We start from the raw sequence: 16,878 nt of genomic DNA, 5'->3' as shown, positions 1-16,878 counted from the left end.
CCTAGTTTCCTCAAGAACAAGGACACCTTTAAAAGATATACAGAGTAAAGGGTATTATGGAATTGAACTTTATTATTTCTAGAAGTTAAAAAATTCACCTTAAAAATGACACATAATAAAACGTAGTAACTGATCAAAACCCAAAAAGACTGGCAACCCAAAGTAGTGGATTCTAAGTAAACTCAAATCTGTGAACTCAAATCTATGTTCTTTATCTATGGTCATATAATCTATGTTCTAATTTATGTTCTGTGTTTGGTGAATTGCTGATTGAAAGAATAGAATGATCTAATACTGTCCTTAAAATAAAATGGCACCATCTTTAGGACTAGAAGCCACAGATTATCTCTCCAATCTGCATCTATCTAGAGTGTATTACATCATGAGACTTTTTTTTTTAACTTCTAACCTTTTGCTTCTTACTGACTTTGTCTTACCCCATCTTGTGGTTTGTAACTGTGCCCTAATTATAGACTCTCTAATCAAAACGCAGCTTCTCTTTCCTCAGGACGGCCCCAGAGCCAAAATTTTCTGTAATCTCATGTGACCCCAGAGAAAAATGCCAGGCTGCAGTAGACAGTGAATCCCCCATGGTAGAGCTGATGTGGTAATGACAATGATGAGTCTGGACATCTGCATATGCATCTGTCTCTAACAATATTGTGTGACAAGATCTCCTAAAATGCATCTTCTTCAAATGATGCAGCAACGCCCCCAACCTTGCCTCCAAATATCTTCATGATTTGTGTCAGCTCTAGAAAAGAACATAAAAACTGCCAAGAAAATCCATTAATGTATGACTTGGCAGCAATGAGGAACAAAGGCAAGGAAGTGTAGGCATGGCTTAATTTATGGTTTCGACCAAAAAGATGAGACTTGGAGCAGTTATGATGATTTGGGTCAAGGATACAAAACAATTGTGGGAATCATTAAGGCACAGGTAACTAAAGAGACTACTTTGGGTAATGCATTTTAAATTTATTTTTAAAATACTCATGATTAAAACACACAAAATGTTAAACACGATAAATAAATTTTCCAAAACCTAAATGGGTGAGTTGAGAATCATGAAAAGCAGAAATTTAGTGTACTCTCAGTGGTTATTACCTTAGTTAGTGGCTTCTAGCTTCCCGTGCATCAGAAGAACCTGCAGCATTTGTTACAAGAGATGGGTGGGCTCCATCCCCAGAGTTTCTTAGAAATTTGTATTCACAGACCCTTCCAAGACTGTGCTGACGCTACCCTGACGCCCACACCTGAAGGAACAACACTGTAGTACAGTGAGAACTTCAGGGTTAACTACAGCCTTAATAACTTGATTGGTCTTTTGGAAGAGTCTCCCTGGACCATTGTTCTTTGTGATTGCCTCCCTGTCAACTGTTATTCCTCAGAACATTGGTTTCAAGCAGAAAATTCTAATCCCCATCTCTTGTACTTAATCTACTGAGCAGCGATCAAACAACTTGACAAAGCCAATACATTTGTTTTTAATGTATAATTTTACACCAAAATAAATTAACATGAATGCTTGCTGGTAGGTGCTCCCCAGAATTTAAACACAGATTTTGTGTTCACTATTTCCTTCTTAGCTTAGCAACATTTTCCCACACACTTTTTGGTTCAAAACTGTTTCAGATGGATAATGTTCCCGGAAATAAAGAACATTTAGAGAGAATACAGTAGAGGCTGGGATGTTGATGTTTCAGAAATCTGCCACAGAAGACTGTGTATGAAAATGGTAGAAGTTTCCAACTTTGCTATAACCTCCAGCAATGGTCTCTTAGGAAAGGAAAAAGCACTGATTTGGAGGAGTAAAAGTACCTTCACATGGTCCCTGAACCTTAGCACTGATGGAATGTGTTCCTGTCTGCATCACTGTCCAAGTACCCCTCATCCTGCTAAGCTGTCAAGCACTTATTATTCAGAAACAGAGCAGCAGTTAATCCCCGTCATCCCCTGAGAATCAATATTGAGTGATATTTTTCATTTTACACCTGCATAAAAAATGTGAATTAGATTTTTGTGAAGATGGAGTAGAAGTAGTTTTCCCTATCCCTTTCACTAAGTAAAATTAAACCTTTAACATTATAAATAAAATAAGTATACCAAGACTCTGAAAGTTGGAGAAAAGGTAAACCATCTGGGAGCCTCAGGGCCCTCAGTCACCCCAATGATGACTTCCTTGGACTTCTGTATTGGTTCATGTATCCCAAATATGGAACTAAAGAAACTTAAAATCCCAACAGACTTAGATTTTAAAAAAGGGGGGGGGCACAAAATCATGCTTTACTTAGCTAAAGGACTAGGAAAGGAACAACACAATAAATGAAAAAATCTTTAGACAATAATGGCTTTATTCCAACCATTTAAGACAGAAAATAATGTACCCCTACCACAATCATGCCAACAGAGGCTAAGTGGGGAGCCTAGATCTCCACATTCACCAGGCTGTAAAGAAGCCCCATATTTCCTCATCCCCACCAATGGAATAGACAGAAGGTTAAGTAGGTACCTGGGACTTTCATTCCCAGCAGGTGGTAAGGAGACTCCCCACCTTCCACCCCTACCAGGTTGTCAGTGGAGACTGTGGGAAAGCTGAACTTTTACCTTCACCTAGCAATACCAAGTCTCTCCTCCCCATCTCCATTGAGTGGTGTCATGGGAGGCCTAGTGGAGAGTCAGGACTGTCGTCATGGCCCAGGAGTAATCAGACCACCTTCTTGTCCCCATGTTGTCTATGGATTCCACATAGGGAACATAAAAGAGGCACTTCTGCCATTCCCAACCAGAGAGGTATCAGTGAAGATCTAGTGGGTAACTTGAATTCACAATCCCCACAGTAATGTGGAGCCCCCTTAGGTGACAAGGGAGACCAAGTGAGGAACCTGCACTTCTTCCCCCACCTGGCAAGGATGAGGTGGCACCATCCCCATTTTGCCCACTGGGGTGATATTCGTGGAAGACAACTAAAACAGGATGTTTAAATAAGTCCAGAGTCTCTTAACATAATAAGAATATGACCAGATTTCAACTGAAAATCATTCATCACACCAAGGGCCAGGAAAATCAGAAACTTAATGAAAAAAAGACAATTTATAGATGCCAACAATGGGATTACAGAGAGATGTTAGAATAGTCTGACAAATAGTCTTTTTAAAGCAGTCATAATTTAAAAATACTCCAATGAGCAATTATGAACATGCTTGAAACAAAAAAGTAAAAAGTATCAGCTAAAAAAAAAAAGAAGAAGAAGAAGAAAGAAAGAAAAGAAAAAGAAAAAAAGAATTAGAAAAAACTAAGTGGAAATTTTAGAACTAAGAAAACCCCTAATGACCAGATATAAAATATTGTGGGTGGCCCAATAACAGAGGGGAAGTGATGGAGGAAAAATCCTGTGAGATGGATTATAGAATAATTAGAATAACTCAGTGAGAAACAAAGGAAACAGACTGAAACAACAAAGCCTTAGAGACTCTGTGTGTACAGTAGGTTGATTAATGGCTCTGAAAGATATTCAGTCTGATCCTAATTCCTGGAAGCTTGTGAAGCAAAAAGAGTTTTGTAGGTGGGATTAAATTAAAGAGCTTGAGATGTGGAGAATATAATGGACTTTCCAGATGGACCCTAAATGTAATCACAGTGTTCTTAAACGAGAGAGTCAAGGGAGATTTGACTACAGCAAAGAAAGTAGGAGATTTGATTATAGAAGCAAGAGATTAGATTGAAGAAATTGTAAGTCAAAGAATACATAGCCTCCAGTAGCTAGAAAAGGCAGGGAAATGAATTGTCCCATGGAACCTTCAGAAGAAACCAGCCCTGCCACACCCTGACTAACCCAATGGAACTGGTATCTGGCTTTTGGTCTCCAGAATTGTAAAAGAATAAATGTGTGTTTTAAAAACAAGTTTATAGAAATTTGTTATAGCAGCCATAGGATACAAATACAGTATAGTAGTATAACAAAAGATCTAACATTCATGTCTTGGGTACCTGAAACGAGTGGAGAAAATGGACAGAGCTGAAAAAGTACTCAAAGAAATAATGCCTGAAAGATTCCCAAGTTTGACAAAAGACATAAATCTACAGATTCAAGAAGCTGAATAAATCTGAAAAGTCAAACAGAATAAACTCAAAGAAATCTGTGCCAATACACAACATGATCAAATTTATGAAAACTAAAGATTAAAAAAAGTCCTTGAAAAGAAAAAGTGAGAAATGACACTTCATATAAGAGAAAACCAAGATGAATCACAGATGTCTCAACAGAAACCATGAAGGCCATAGAAAGTGGTACATTTTTCAAATGCTGAAAGAAAAGAATTATCAACCTAGAATCCCATACTGAGTTAAAATATCCTTCAAGAATGAAGGGGAAATAAAGACATTCTTAGGTGAAGAAAAACAAAGATATTCTGTCACCAGGAGACTGGTCTGCTCTAAAAGAATGGTTAAGGAACTTTTCAAAACAAAAAGGAAAGAAGAAAAAAGGTATATTAGAACATCAAGAGAGAAAAAATATGGATAAATATGGACTTTTTTGTTCCTCTTGAGCTTTCTAAATTATATTTGATGGTTGAAGCAAAAATGTTAACACTGTGTGATGCCTGTAAAGGAAATATTTGACAACTATAAATGGCAGAGAAAGAAAGGATGTAACAAGAAGTAGTTTCTATGGCTCACTAGAATTGATAAAATGACAATAGCAGTAGACAGTGAAAAATTCTGTGTGTGCATGATGTAATAGATTGATTTTAATGATTGATTGTAGCAAAAAGAGTGTATCTATAAAGAGATACACTTAAAAACCCTATAGACAAATAAAAAATGGAATTCTATAAAAGCTCAGGTAACTGACAGAAAGGCAAGGAAAAAAAACCTCAGAGGAAGTTAAAAAGAGAGAGAGAGGGGTGCATTGGTGGCTCAGTGGGTTAAAGCCTCTGCCTTCAGCTTAGGTCATGATCCCAGGGTCCTGGGATCAAGCCCCGCATCAGGCTTTCTGCTCAGCGGGGAGCCTGCTTCTCCCTCTCTCTCTGTCTGCATCTCTGCCTGCTTGTGATCTCTGTCTGTCAAATAAATAAAAAAATCTTTAAAAAAAAAAGAGAGAGAGAGAGAGAAACCAAAAAATATAATGACAAAAATAAGCCTAACATATCAATAATTATAGTAAATGTAAATGGTCTGAATACATCAATTAAAAGATATTGGCAAGGTGTATTAAAATATATGACCCAACTACATTATATGTACAAGGAATTCAAATCAAATATGATGATATAGGCAGATTGAAAGTAAAAGGATAGGAAAAAAGATATGCAAACATCAATCAAAGAAACAAAGGAGTATCTTTTAATATCAGATACAATAGACTATAGGCAAATAAAATTACCAGATATAGAGAGGGATATTATGTAATGATAAAAGAATCAATACACCAAGAAGACAAAGCAGTCTTAAATATAAATAGACCAAACAACAGAGCTGCAAAATATGTAAAGTCAAATTGATAGAAATGAAAGAAGTGGACTAATCCACAATAACAGTTGGAGACCTCACACATTCTTTCAACAATCAACAGGACAGCTATGCAGAAAATTAGCAAAGATATATAAAAACTTGTCAGCAGTATCAACCACCAGGATCTAAGTGGGCATGTACAGAACATTCTACCCCCAAACAGCTAAATACACAGCGTTTTCATGTGCTCATGGAAAATATACCAAGATAAACATCATTTCAGGCCATAATATCAACTTCAACATATTTAAATGAATCAGAATGACACAGAGTGTATTCTCAGACCAAAATAAAGAAAGACAGTACAGGAAATAAGTTTCTCTGACCAAAAACACAGAGATACAACAACAACAACAACAACAACAAAAATCTCCAAATATCTGAAACTAAACACCACATTCTAAGTAACCCAGGGGTCAAAGAGGAAATCTCAAGAGAAATTTTGAAAAGTACTTGAACTGGATTCAAATGCAAATACAACTTATCAAAATGTGCAACGGAACTATGGCAGTGCCAAAAGGGAAATGCATAGCACTAAATGCATACATTAGGAAAGAAGAAAAACCTAAAACCAGTAATCTAAATACCTACTCAATAATATAGAAAAAGATGAGAAAAATAATCCAAAAGCCAACAGAAGGGAGAAAATAATAATTATAAAACCAGAAATCAATGAAATGGAGAACACAAAAACAATAAAGAAAAATAAGTGAAACAATATGGTCTTTTAATGATCAATAAAATTGATAAACCTCCATCAAATTGACAAGAGAGAAGACACAAATTACCAACATCAAGAATGCAGCACAGGATATCACTAGAGATACTGCAGACATCAAAAGAACAAAAATAGGGCGCCTGGGTGGCTCAGTGGGTTAAGCCGCTGCCTTCGGCTCAGGTCATGATCTCAGAATCCTGGGATCGAGTCCCGCATCGGGCTCTCTGCTCAGCGGGGAGCCTGCTTCCTCCTCTCTCTCTGCCTGCCTCTCTGTCTACTGTGATCTCTCTCTGTCAAATAAATAAATAAAATCTTTAAAAAAAAAAAAAAAAAGAACAAAAATAAATATGAGCAATGCTCCACAAATGGATTGGACAACTTGGAGGAAATGAACCAATTCCTCAATAAACTTAATAAATTATCACAACTCACATAATATGAAATAGATCATTTGAATAGCATATAAAATATTGTTGTAGGCTGCATGGTGTCTTCCCAGAATTTACATGTTGAAGCCTTAACCACAATACCCAATACGATCAGGTTTAGAGATAGGGCCTTTAAAATGATGATTAAGTTAAAGTGTGACAATTAGGACAGGTCCTAATCAAGCCTGACCAGTGTCTTTATAAAATGGGTAAATTTAGACACACAGGGAGACACCAAGAAGGCACACACAGAGGACAGACCATGTCAGGACACAGCAAGAGGGCAGCCATTTGCAAGACAAGGAAGAGGCCTGAGAAGAAAACAAAACTGCTGATCCCTGGATCTTGGACTACCAGCCCCTGGAACCATGAAAATATACATTTTTGTTGTTTAAGCCCCCAGTCTGTGGTATTCTGTTATGGCAGCCCAAGCAAACCAATGTAAGTATTAAAGAAATTGAGTTCATAACTAATATATATGTGTATATATATTAGTTATGTGTATATATGTGTGTGTATATATATATATACATAATTGTATATATGTATATATATATATACACACACATATATAGATGTGTGTGTATATATAAAGAATATCCCAGACCAGATGGTTTCACTGAAAAATTCTCCAAATATTTAAGGAAGAATTAATACCAATTCTACACTATCTCTTTCAGACAACAGAAGAGGGAAGACATTGTAACTCATTTTATGGAGCTAGTATTACTCTAATATTAATAATAAAGACAGCACCAAAAAAGAAAACTATAGACCAATATCTCTTATGGATATAGACGTAAAAATCTTTAACAAAATATTGGCAAATAGATTATACAAAAAATTATACACAATGGCTAAATGGGATTTATTGCAGAGATGCAAAGCTGGTTCAATGGTCAAAAATCAACATACCCTACTATTGCAAACGCTAAAGAAGGAAAATTAAATGATCATATCATTTGGTGGGGAAAAGAGCATTTGACAAAAATTAATATCTATTCATGATAAATACAGTCAGAAAAAAACTGAAATGGAGGTGAAATTTTTCAATTCCCAAAAGAACAGTTACAAAAAAAATTACTGCTGATATGATGTATACATGATGATGAAAGACTAAATGCTTTCCCTGGAAGATCAGCAACAATGTAAGAACGTTCATTCTCAGCCTTCTACTTAATATGATATTGGAACTTTTAACAGTGCAATAAGGCAAGAAAAGAAAAGGCATACAGGTTAATCATATAGAAAGAAAGAAAATTGTTCTTACTTTTAGATGATGTGATGGTCTACATAGACCATTTGAAGAAATTACAAAACACATTTAGAGCTATTAAGTTCAGCAAGTTCTCAGGATACAATAAAAAATACAAAAATCAGTAAATTCCTATATACTTGCAGTGAATAGTCTGATAGATGTGTATGATATCTCACCATGATTTTAATTTGCATTCCTTAAGGGCTAATGATGTGAACATCCCTTCACGTACATATCTGTCATTTACGTATCTTTCCTGGTGAAATGTCTTTTTAGGTCTTTTGGCCATTTTTCAACATTTGTTTGTGTTGGGGGAAACTGGATAAAAGTGACCGTGGGATCTCTCTGTGTTATTTCTTACAATGGCATGTGAATCTCCAATTATTTCAAAATACAAGGTTTAATTAAAAAATAGGGATTGGATATATTCTAACTTTTCAAATTATGTTTGGCAATTTAAATAAACATACAGTGTTATGTATATATTTATCTGTATGGCTTTTTACAATAATACAGAATAGTATATACATTACTTTTGTTCGTGTTGATGCAGGTGATGAAGACGATACACAGCTGCTTTCCTTTCGCTACCATGTTTATACTGTCAAATGTGCTCTGAAAACACAGCTTGGGGGCTGTTTGCAGGCATTGGCACTGTCCTCGGCTTTGCTTACTGTCAAAGACACTATATCATACATTCATCTAAAATAAACCGTAACTTTAGGATTACTTCTTGACTAAATGCACCTCTAATGAAAAAGGGGGATACCGTCCATTTCACAAGTTTGGTCTCTACTTTCTTTGCTGGTGATTTTATGTAGGAATTAACTTCCTGTGCTGAAGTTCTAAAGCACAGTCATTGTTGATTCCACTTTACATTATATCATAAGTCATTTTTAAGTGATAAAACTATTGAAGGAAACTGGCTAATTTTATATGGTAATCATTAATGTGTTCACTACTATCGCACTGTTCTTCCATCCGGGCATCAGATCGGATTACTCTGCTCGTCCATCTTCCGGTTAGGAATGGCTATATAATTTGCTTTGGTCAATGAAATATGAGCAAAAATGGTAAGTGTTGCTTCCTGGTAGAAGCCTTTAAAAACCTGTGGGTGATTCACCATGTCCCCATGGGCCTGATGAGAGATGGGGATGTTTGGATGACAGGGGCTTTATTAGCAGGAGCTCTAAGAGAGAGGGATGTAGAAAGTCTTTTACTGATGAACATGGGCACACAGCATTAGCAAGAAATAAACCTTTGTTCTTTTCAGTCTCTGAGATTTTAAAGTTGTTTGTTATGACTGCATAACCTAAACAATCATAACTAGCTAATATATTTTATATTTACATCAAGCATACAAAACTCTCTGCCATAGGACACTATACTATGATGTCCGATTGTAAACACCAGTTAATGAATTGTTCATTGGTATATATGATGTCATCCTCCACTCTGATAACACCAAACACACACACACACACACACACACACACACACATACACACAGAGTCAGATCAAGTCTTGCAGCTCTTCCTTTTGATATAAATTAGAGCAACAGTTTACTAATTATTCCATGAAATCAAGCTTTTGGATGAAACTGAGCAAACAGGGAAATGACCTATCACAATCTTGATAGGGATACCGGAGTAACAGAAAATGTATGCACTGCCTTAAGCATTTTGGACAATTTCAAAGAAAGGAGTCACGTACTTGTATGTGTGCTCTACGTATGAATTGTGATTCATGGTTGCTACTAACATTAATCATATCAGCTGCATATTACCCGTCATTTTCAGGGAGAAATAACACTGGCTAACATTTTCAGACACTGTGCAAAGATCTTTATGTGCATTAGTATGCTTAACCAGTTAGTACTTCACTTTGCTAACACCCCATGTGTCTTAGATTAGCATTATTTGGATAATATTCAAAACTATTAAGTTTTTAATCATAACATTTACTATGAGCCATGTCAGAAGATCCTAATGTAAATCTTAACTGGGTCTTAAATTTTACCAAGACAATTCAACAGGTGTTTTTATGTCATACTTTATATCCTCTTTGCAGTACATGCTCTGGACATTGGCGCTAGGTGAAACAGGTGACTTAAAATGCTTAAGTGGTCACAGAACTTCTAGCTGTTAAAGGTATTTCCCTATTTGAAATGCTGAAGTACATTTCCTTGATGCTAAAAATTTCAATAGTTTCAAATGCTGCTCAAATGACTATTTTAATTTAAAAATATATAACATATCATGAGAAATTTCTTATAATTTAGTGGTCTCCAGTCTGTCTAGGAATTTATGTATTTCTTCTTGCTTTATGTGTATTTTGCCTGTAAAATATGGGACAAAAAGCATTGCCAAAGGAAGTTCTATTTTTTTTTCCACTGACTTTTATTAAGAGAAAAGTAACCAAAGGATCAAATTAGGAGTGTTTCTATTTTCAATGATGATGGGGATTTAATGCATTAGTAAAATTATGAACTAGGTACTACACACATCCACAGTTAACAGTGTGGACTACAATATCAGAATACTTGAATTTAGGGTTTATCTCTACCTATGTGACAGCGGTCATGATTATTGCTCTCTTCATGCTTCAGTTCCTGTCCTATAGAATGGGGACATGGGTAATGCATGCAGACCTCTAGGCTATCATGAAGAATACATAAGTTAATTTATCTATAGCCCACAGAATACCCAGCACACAGTAACTGTTCAATAAATTTAGTTACTGTGCTTGCTTTAAATTGTTAATACATATGTTCCCAGCATATCCATCACTTAATATCACCTCCCTTACTCTGGAGCCTCTTCTCTTCCCTTGGACACTTTAGAGAATCTGAGGGACTGCATGATAAATCAATTGCATTTCTATTTTGAGACATACTGCCACTTAAACAACACACACACACAACTACTTTTTTAAAATTCAAAAGAAGTTGTTAAGGCAAAGAAAGACAAAGATTCTATTTCACTAAACTTAAATAACTTTCTGCAAGTAAGTTAATAACTAGATAAGGGTAGTATATGCTCTATATTTTTTAAGAGGTATTGAGAGTTTTGTAAATCTCCCCGTGTCCCTAGGGGAATAATGAAGGTACACAGTATGGCTCCTGATGAATAGAGACATGTAGCGATAACCAGAGTGAGACCAAGGTCTCTGACTCAGAAAATAATTCAGAAAAGACATATGAATGCATTTAAGAAGACAATTGACTTAGTAAACATCTTCTCAGATGTCATTCCTCCACAAATATGTGACTGCTTGGGCTTAGCGTTCTGACCTCTGTACCTAGTACAGAATCCTTTATTATGCATTTTTATAGAATTCTTTCTTTCAGAGAACTTATCTCAATTTGCAAATAAACATTTACTTGCATAATTGTTTTATTAAAGCCTGACCCCCCGTGTTGGCAGGGATCACTCATCTTTCTGCTCATTACTGATCCCTAGTTCCCCATCCAGCACCTGAAACGGAGAGGGCTCTCAAGAAGCAGAGACATTACAATTATCCCAAAACTAGAGATGTGGGTCTTGAAAGGAAAAAGTCATGTCATATCTACCAGGTGAGTAAAAGTAGCAAGGGAATGCTTTCTCTCAAATAAGCAACAGTAGCTGAAAACTGGAATAGTTCTGACATATCTATGTATTATAGAAAGGACATATCCATGTATTATAAAACATATGCCTTTCAATAAACAATCAACATTTCCTATAAATAGACTTGGAAAATTCAAATTCAATTTCAGAAACAAAAACACTGTGTCTGATGACATGTAACTATTTTGACCACAGCACTTCTCTGGAATCCCAAAATAAAGTTGAAGCCATAATTTGGGGGTACAGAAGAGGTTAACCACTGAAGAATGGGATACTTTTTTTTGTCATAGCCAAAGACCATGTGTCCATGTAATTCAGTTGGATTCTAGTCTTCTCACTGATAGTGTTGAATAATTGTGGGTTTGAAATATGTATACAGAATTTAATTAAACTGAGAGACAAGAATTAAGGAAATCTATGAATGTCAAAATAATGTGAAACTGGTTATGTGAAGGAGCAATTAAATTTACTTGAAGAAATAACAGATGAAGACCTAAGAGAGACATCCATCCATCCAATTAAATGAATATTCTGAGAGTTCTATGATAAGCTCAAATGAAGAGTAATTCTCTAAATTTCTGAAGTTGGGAGTTCACCCCACTGAGACCTTTCTTTGCATTGTGGTTCATTTAAAGCAAGCAGAGATTTTAAAAGTATTTCAACTTAGCACTAATGAGAAATTTTGATTTCAGTCTTCATTGCTATACAACTTTGAACAAAGCATCTACAAATGGCTAAAAGGCACAGACACACAAACACCCTCAAAATATAATCTGCTTTTAACGACTGACAGTTTAAAGAGAATTGCAAAATTCTTTTAAAACTGCTTAACCTCTAGTCACAACGACTGGATTAAGGATGATTAAACTTGCTCAAAGATTCTAGTGTTCTGAGGAAAATGATGGCCATGTTTTGAGGAAAGACCAGCCTAATACCTTAGGAAGTTTAAAATTAAGAGCAAACTGTAGATCAAGTTAGCCACCTGCTTTGTGGTAATTTACTTGGCTGGTAATTTTAACTGCTGAAAATCTTAACTTCGCTGATAAATAATACTTCAGTTTTTCAGTTTGTAGGAAACTTGGTTAATTCTAACAAAAGTACTCAAAGGGTATTAAATATTAGAAAACCTTAATGTCCAGCCCTTAGCACATAGTTAAGACGTTCACGTCGGTAGAGAAATGTGGCCAACATATGAAATATAGAAGACTGTAGGCACAGTGGGGTGTCATATAGATAAATAAATACATGAGTTGCTAAAACGCAAACCGAGAGCCCAACTGGACTCTAACATTTAATAATTGTACGACTTCGAGTTAAGTTATTTCAGCTCTCTGGGTCTGGATTTCCTCACCTGTAAAAGGTGGACAATAAGAACTACCCCTCAGGTTGCAGTAGGAAGTGAGTGAGTGAAGGCACACAACACCGTGCCTGGTACACAGTGAGAGCTGTTTTCTTCTAAAGTTTCTACCTTTGGAATAAACAAAATAAGTATATTTTTGGTAAATGAAACGTAACTATTCATACTTCAACAATATGGGTTACTGTTATGTGGAAAAGGAAACACAAACACATTAATACCCAGTGATCCCAACAGAAAACAGGAAAACTTGAAAGTCCATATTAACTCCAAAGACCATTTTTTAGAGCAAGAATGACCCTAAGGGCGGCCAGCTTCTCTGCAAGTGTACCTCCGGCATTTCTCCCCCAAGTTCCACACTTGTCTTCTCAAAGTCGTACCCCAAGCCTGCCAACGAGGAAAGTTTTACCACCTACCGAGTCCCGGGAAAGGTCCCACCGAGCCCAGCACCGCCGTCCGGCCATCCCTCCTCTCTGCTTGGCTCTGGTCTTTTGACAGACGCCACTCTACCTCCCACTCCGGGCACCACAACGAACCTCCCGTCCGCCCCCTGTCCAGCGGAGAACTCCGAAATGGGCAACAGGCTATAAAGGCTGCGGCCCCTCACCGCCCCCCGCCCCACCCCGCCCCCCGCGCGCCCACGTCCGCCGCCAGCCGCCCCCCGCGCCGCGCGCCCACTCCCCTCAGCACCCGCCCCGGCACCGCAGTGCATTCCAACGCGCGCAGACGCCGCGGGCTGGAAGGGACCCGTCGCCGTCTTGCCGGTCAGTACCCCCTAGCCTGCTCCCCCACGTGAGCGCCATCCCTAATGGAGGTGGCCACGCCACCTCCCAACGGCTCAGCCCGCGGGGACGCCCGGGAGCGCAGCACTGACAACAAAAACAACTCGACCCGCGCCGCCACGGAGCCGGCTGCCATCGCCGAGCCCGGGAGCGGCGCGGCGGCGACAGCGGGGGCTGCGGCACGGCCGGGCCGCCGCGGGAGGCCGAGATTTACCTGCGCGGCCCCGCGCCCCCGGGCCGGCCATCCTGCAGCAGCCGCTACCGCCGCCCCGCGGGCCCGAGGCGCCGCCCGCCGCCGGGGGAGGCGCCGCGCCGCAGTCCTGGCTGCGGCGCCCGGCACATGCTTGGCGCTGGCGGCGGCCGGCGCCCGCGCACAGGTGGGAACCCCGCGAGTGGGCGTTGGGGCGATTCCCTTCCCCAGCCGGCGCTTGCCGCCCGCTTCCACTCTTGACTTTGCCGGTGCGCGGCGCCTGCCCTTGCTCCGGCAGCGGAGCCGCCTGTGCCCGCGCCCCGGCGCCGTGGGCGGCTGCGGTCCCTGCGCAGCTGGGGCGGCGCGTCATGTGCATCTCCCGCCTCGCTGCTCGCTCCGCGGCACCCAGCGGCCCGGGGGGCACCGCGCGGCGGCCCGGCCCGCGCCCACTCCCCGCCCGGCGCCCGGACCCCTTCCACTCCCGCGCCCTCCCCCATCCCGGAGCTGTCAAGGAGGAAAACGCCTTGCACACACCTTGGAATGGACGGGCGCCTCAGTCACCGACTCGCCAAACTCTTAGAAGGTGTCCATTGGTCTGTAGGGAGGTTTGGGCATGGAGTAGGAGCCGCTTTCTTATTATTTAATAATGTTGGAAGTGCCGGGTCCGCTGCCAGAGTTGTGGGTCATGTGGGCACAGCAGAGGCTGGCTGCTGCCAGTACCAGGGTTTCCTGAGGATCCTGAAACTATGATCTCATCCTCCTCATCCGCCTCCCCCGCCCCTCTCTCCGCGGGCGCGCACGCACAGCACACACACATACACACACATGCACATACACGCATACACACACGGCATGCACTATCCTCCTTCCTAGACCGAAATATTCCTCCGGGGAAATACAGTGTTCGTGCTCTTCATTGAAAAAAAAAAAAAAATCCTCCTTGGATAGAGATTTTTCTCTTTCAAAGCTTGATTTATGTGCTTTGTTTATTGCTACAGTTTTCCCTCACACGTGCAAGGGATCCGAACAGAGCCTCAGAATTAAAATTAAAGATAATCATCTTCTTATGTTGACCCAGATTTTGGTCAGAACCCAAGAACTCAGACAGTACAGTTTCAATTTAAAATAAAAATAATATGCCAGGCTTGACTATGGAATAGTAATAACACCTGAGAGGTATGCAGTGGGTTTCCTTCTCAAGCTGCAAACATTTCCCAAACATTACCTCATTTATTTGCAGAGCATCTTTGCAGAGGAGGTGGATGAGAAGGGAAATAGTATTGTCACCTCAGATACAGAAGCATGAAGCCTAAGTCAGATAACATGACTTACCCAAGTACACGTAAGTCAGTATCTCACTATAAATATTAATTGCACAGCTACTAACTGGTTCCTTATTCACTCTTACCAATTCTTGGAAACTTAGATTACTGAACATAATCAAGCTATCCTTGATTATTTTTAAGTTACCAACTATCTAGCAAATTAATTAATTGATTTTTCTACGTGGATATGTTTTTATATAATTTTCTTCTCATTATTTGTATTTATCTTGTGTATTTGAATGATGGGGGTTATGTGTATTTGGTTATATGTGTGTTTATCTGTGTGAGATCCTATTCATTTGCATGGTTTAAAACCCTTAGATAGTATGAAGCAACTGTAGGCAATTTTTGAGGGGTAAGTCACCAGTTTCATAGTGATTTGTTATACTTCACTCAAACTCTTTTTAAGTGCTTGATGAATGTGAAGAGTTGTGCTGTTTGCAAGGCTATAGAGAAGTTCGAGATATGGAAGCTGCCACCCATTAATTTACATCTAGTTGTTTAGACAAGATATATATACTGAATTATTTACAGATGCAACGCTTTATTATTTTTTATGTTATTTTGTGAATTATCACAAAGAAAGTACAAGAGACAGGCCTTTTCCTTTTGCCTACTTAATTTCTGCTCCACATTTAAATGATTTCGTCTGTCTCTGTGCCCGCATTTCAGTCAGCCTTTGACGCCTGCGGTATCTAAATGGCCAAGGTGATACGATAACTTTGCCCTTCTCCTACATGCGCACCCTACATAAACACTAAACGGGGATTTTTTTTTTTTTTTTTTTTTTGATATTGTAAGAGTTCTCACAGAGGACACTCTTGGGTAGCTTTTGTTCAGGTCTATATAAGAAAATGCAGCAGCTAACCAGTCTTCTAATACTCCCAAGAGAAATGATGTGAGAGAGAGAAAGAGAGGCGGGGAGAGAGGATGGGACCAGGAGAGGCAGAAGACTAAGCAGTGGAGGTTGGTGGGGAGGAGAGAAGAAAGAAAATTAAGACATTACAAGAAGGAGAGAAGAGGAGGGGGAAAAAAGAAAAAGAGGATCAGCTTTCAAAGGAATGCCAACATTTTCCAAATTTTGCTGCATGGTTATCAAATTTGGGAACTGATAGACTTTCTTATTGTTATCAGATGTTATCTTTTGATAAGCTTATAGGAATTCACTGGCAGAGACACCAGGTGTCAGTCCTCTAGAGGCTGCCCTGAGTGTTCTCAATTTTAAAAATTGAGTGGATTTTTAAAGTGGATTATTTAAAAAAGTGGATTCAAGGATAAGATCCACTAGAAGAAATAAACAGACTAATCAATATAATGTGATAAGAAAAATGACAATGGGATCAAATAGTGAGCTAAATGGAAAACCAAAGGCACAGGTATATTAAAGTGGGCAATTAACTATACTTACAATATTTAAAGCACAATAATAGTAGTAACAATACCTCCTATTTTTAAAGTCCTTCAGATTTTTCAAAAAGCTTTTCATACAGTCTTTATTGACCAAAACAATAATTCGAGGGAGGCACTTTTGTAGGCTTTATTTTAAAGGGATGTAAGGACTTCCCCTCATCTTCTGCCCATAGAATGGAGGCGTGCTGGAAATTTTCACTCATTGTTTTGGAAGTATCATTTATATTTTTTTTCATTAAATATTTTATTTATTTATTTGAGAAAGAGACAGAGAGAGAGAGCATGAGA

The 16,878-nt window shown here is 38.9% G+C and overlaps 1 protein-coding gene across 14 annotated transcripts in view; it reads right to left on the bottom strand.

Annotated features, from left to right (window-relative positions):
• The window catches only part of DTNA (dystrobrevin alpha), a 357,028-nt gene extending 342,413 nt beyond the window's left edge, over positions 1-14,615 (bottom strand). For 5 of the 14 annotated variants that reach the window (XM_059409445.1, XM_059409446.1, XM_059409447.1 and 2 more), the window contains exon 1: positions 14,390-14,612. The gene's annotated coding sequence lies outside the window, so the exon portion shown is untranslated. Of the gene's footprint in view, positions 1-13,879; positions 13,954-14,389 lie in introns of those variants that run through there. The other 9 variants (XM_059409438.1, XM_059409440.1, XM_059409439.1 and 6 more) reach the window with 4 other exon arrangements.
• Between the last annotated feature and the right edge of the window lie 2,263 nt (positions 14,616-16,878).

Source organism: Mustela nigripes, chromosome 8 (genome assembly GCF_022355385.1).
Source record: "Mustela nigripes isolate SB6536 chromosome 8, MUSNIG.SB6536, whole genome shotgun sequence".
NCBI lineage: Eukaryota > Metazoa > Chordata > Mammalia > Carnivora > Mustelidae > Mustela > Mustela nigripes.
The sequence above is the reverse complement of the archived record's forward strand: the minus strand, read 5'-3'. Positions and strand labels throughout refer to the sequence as shown.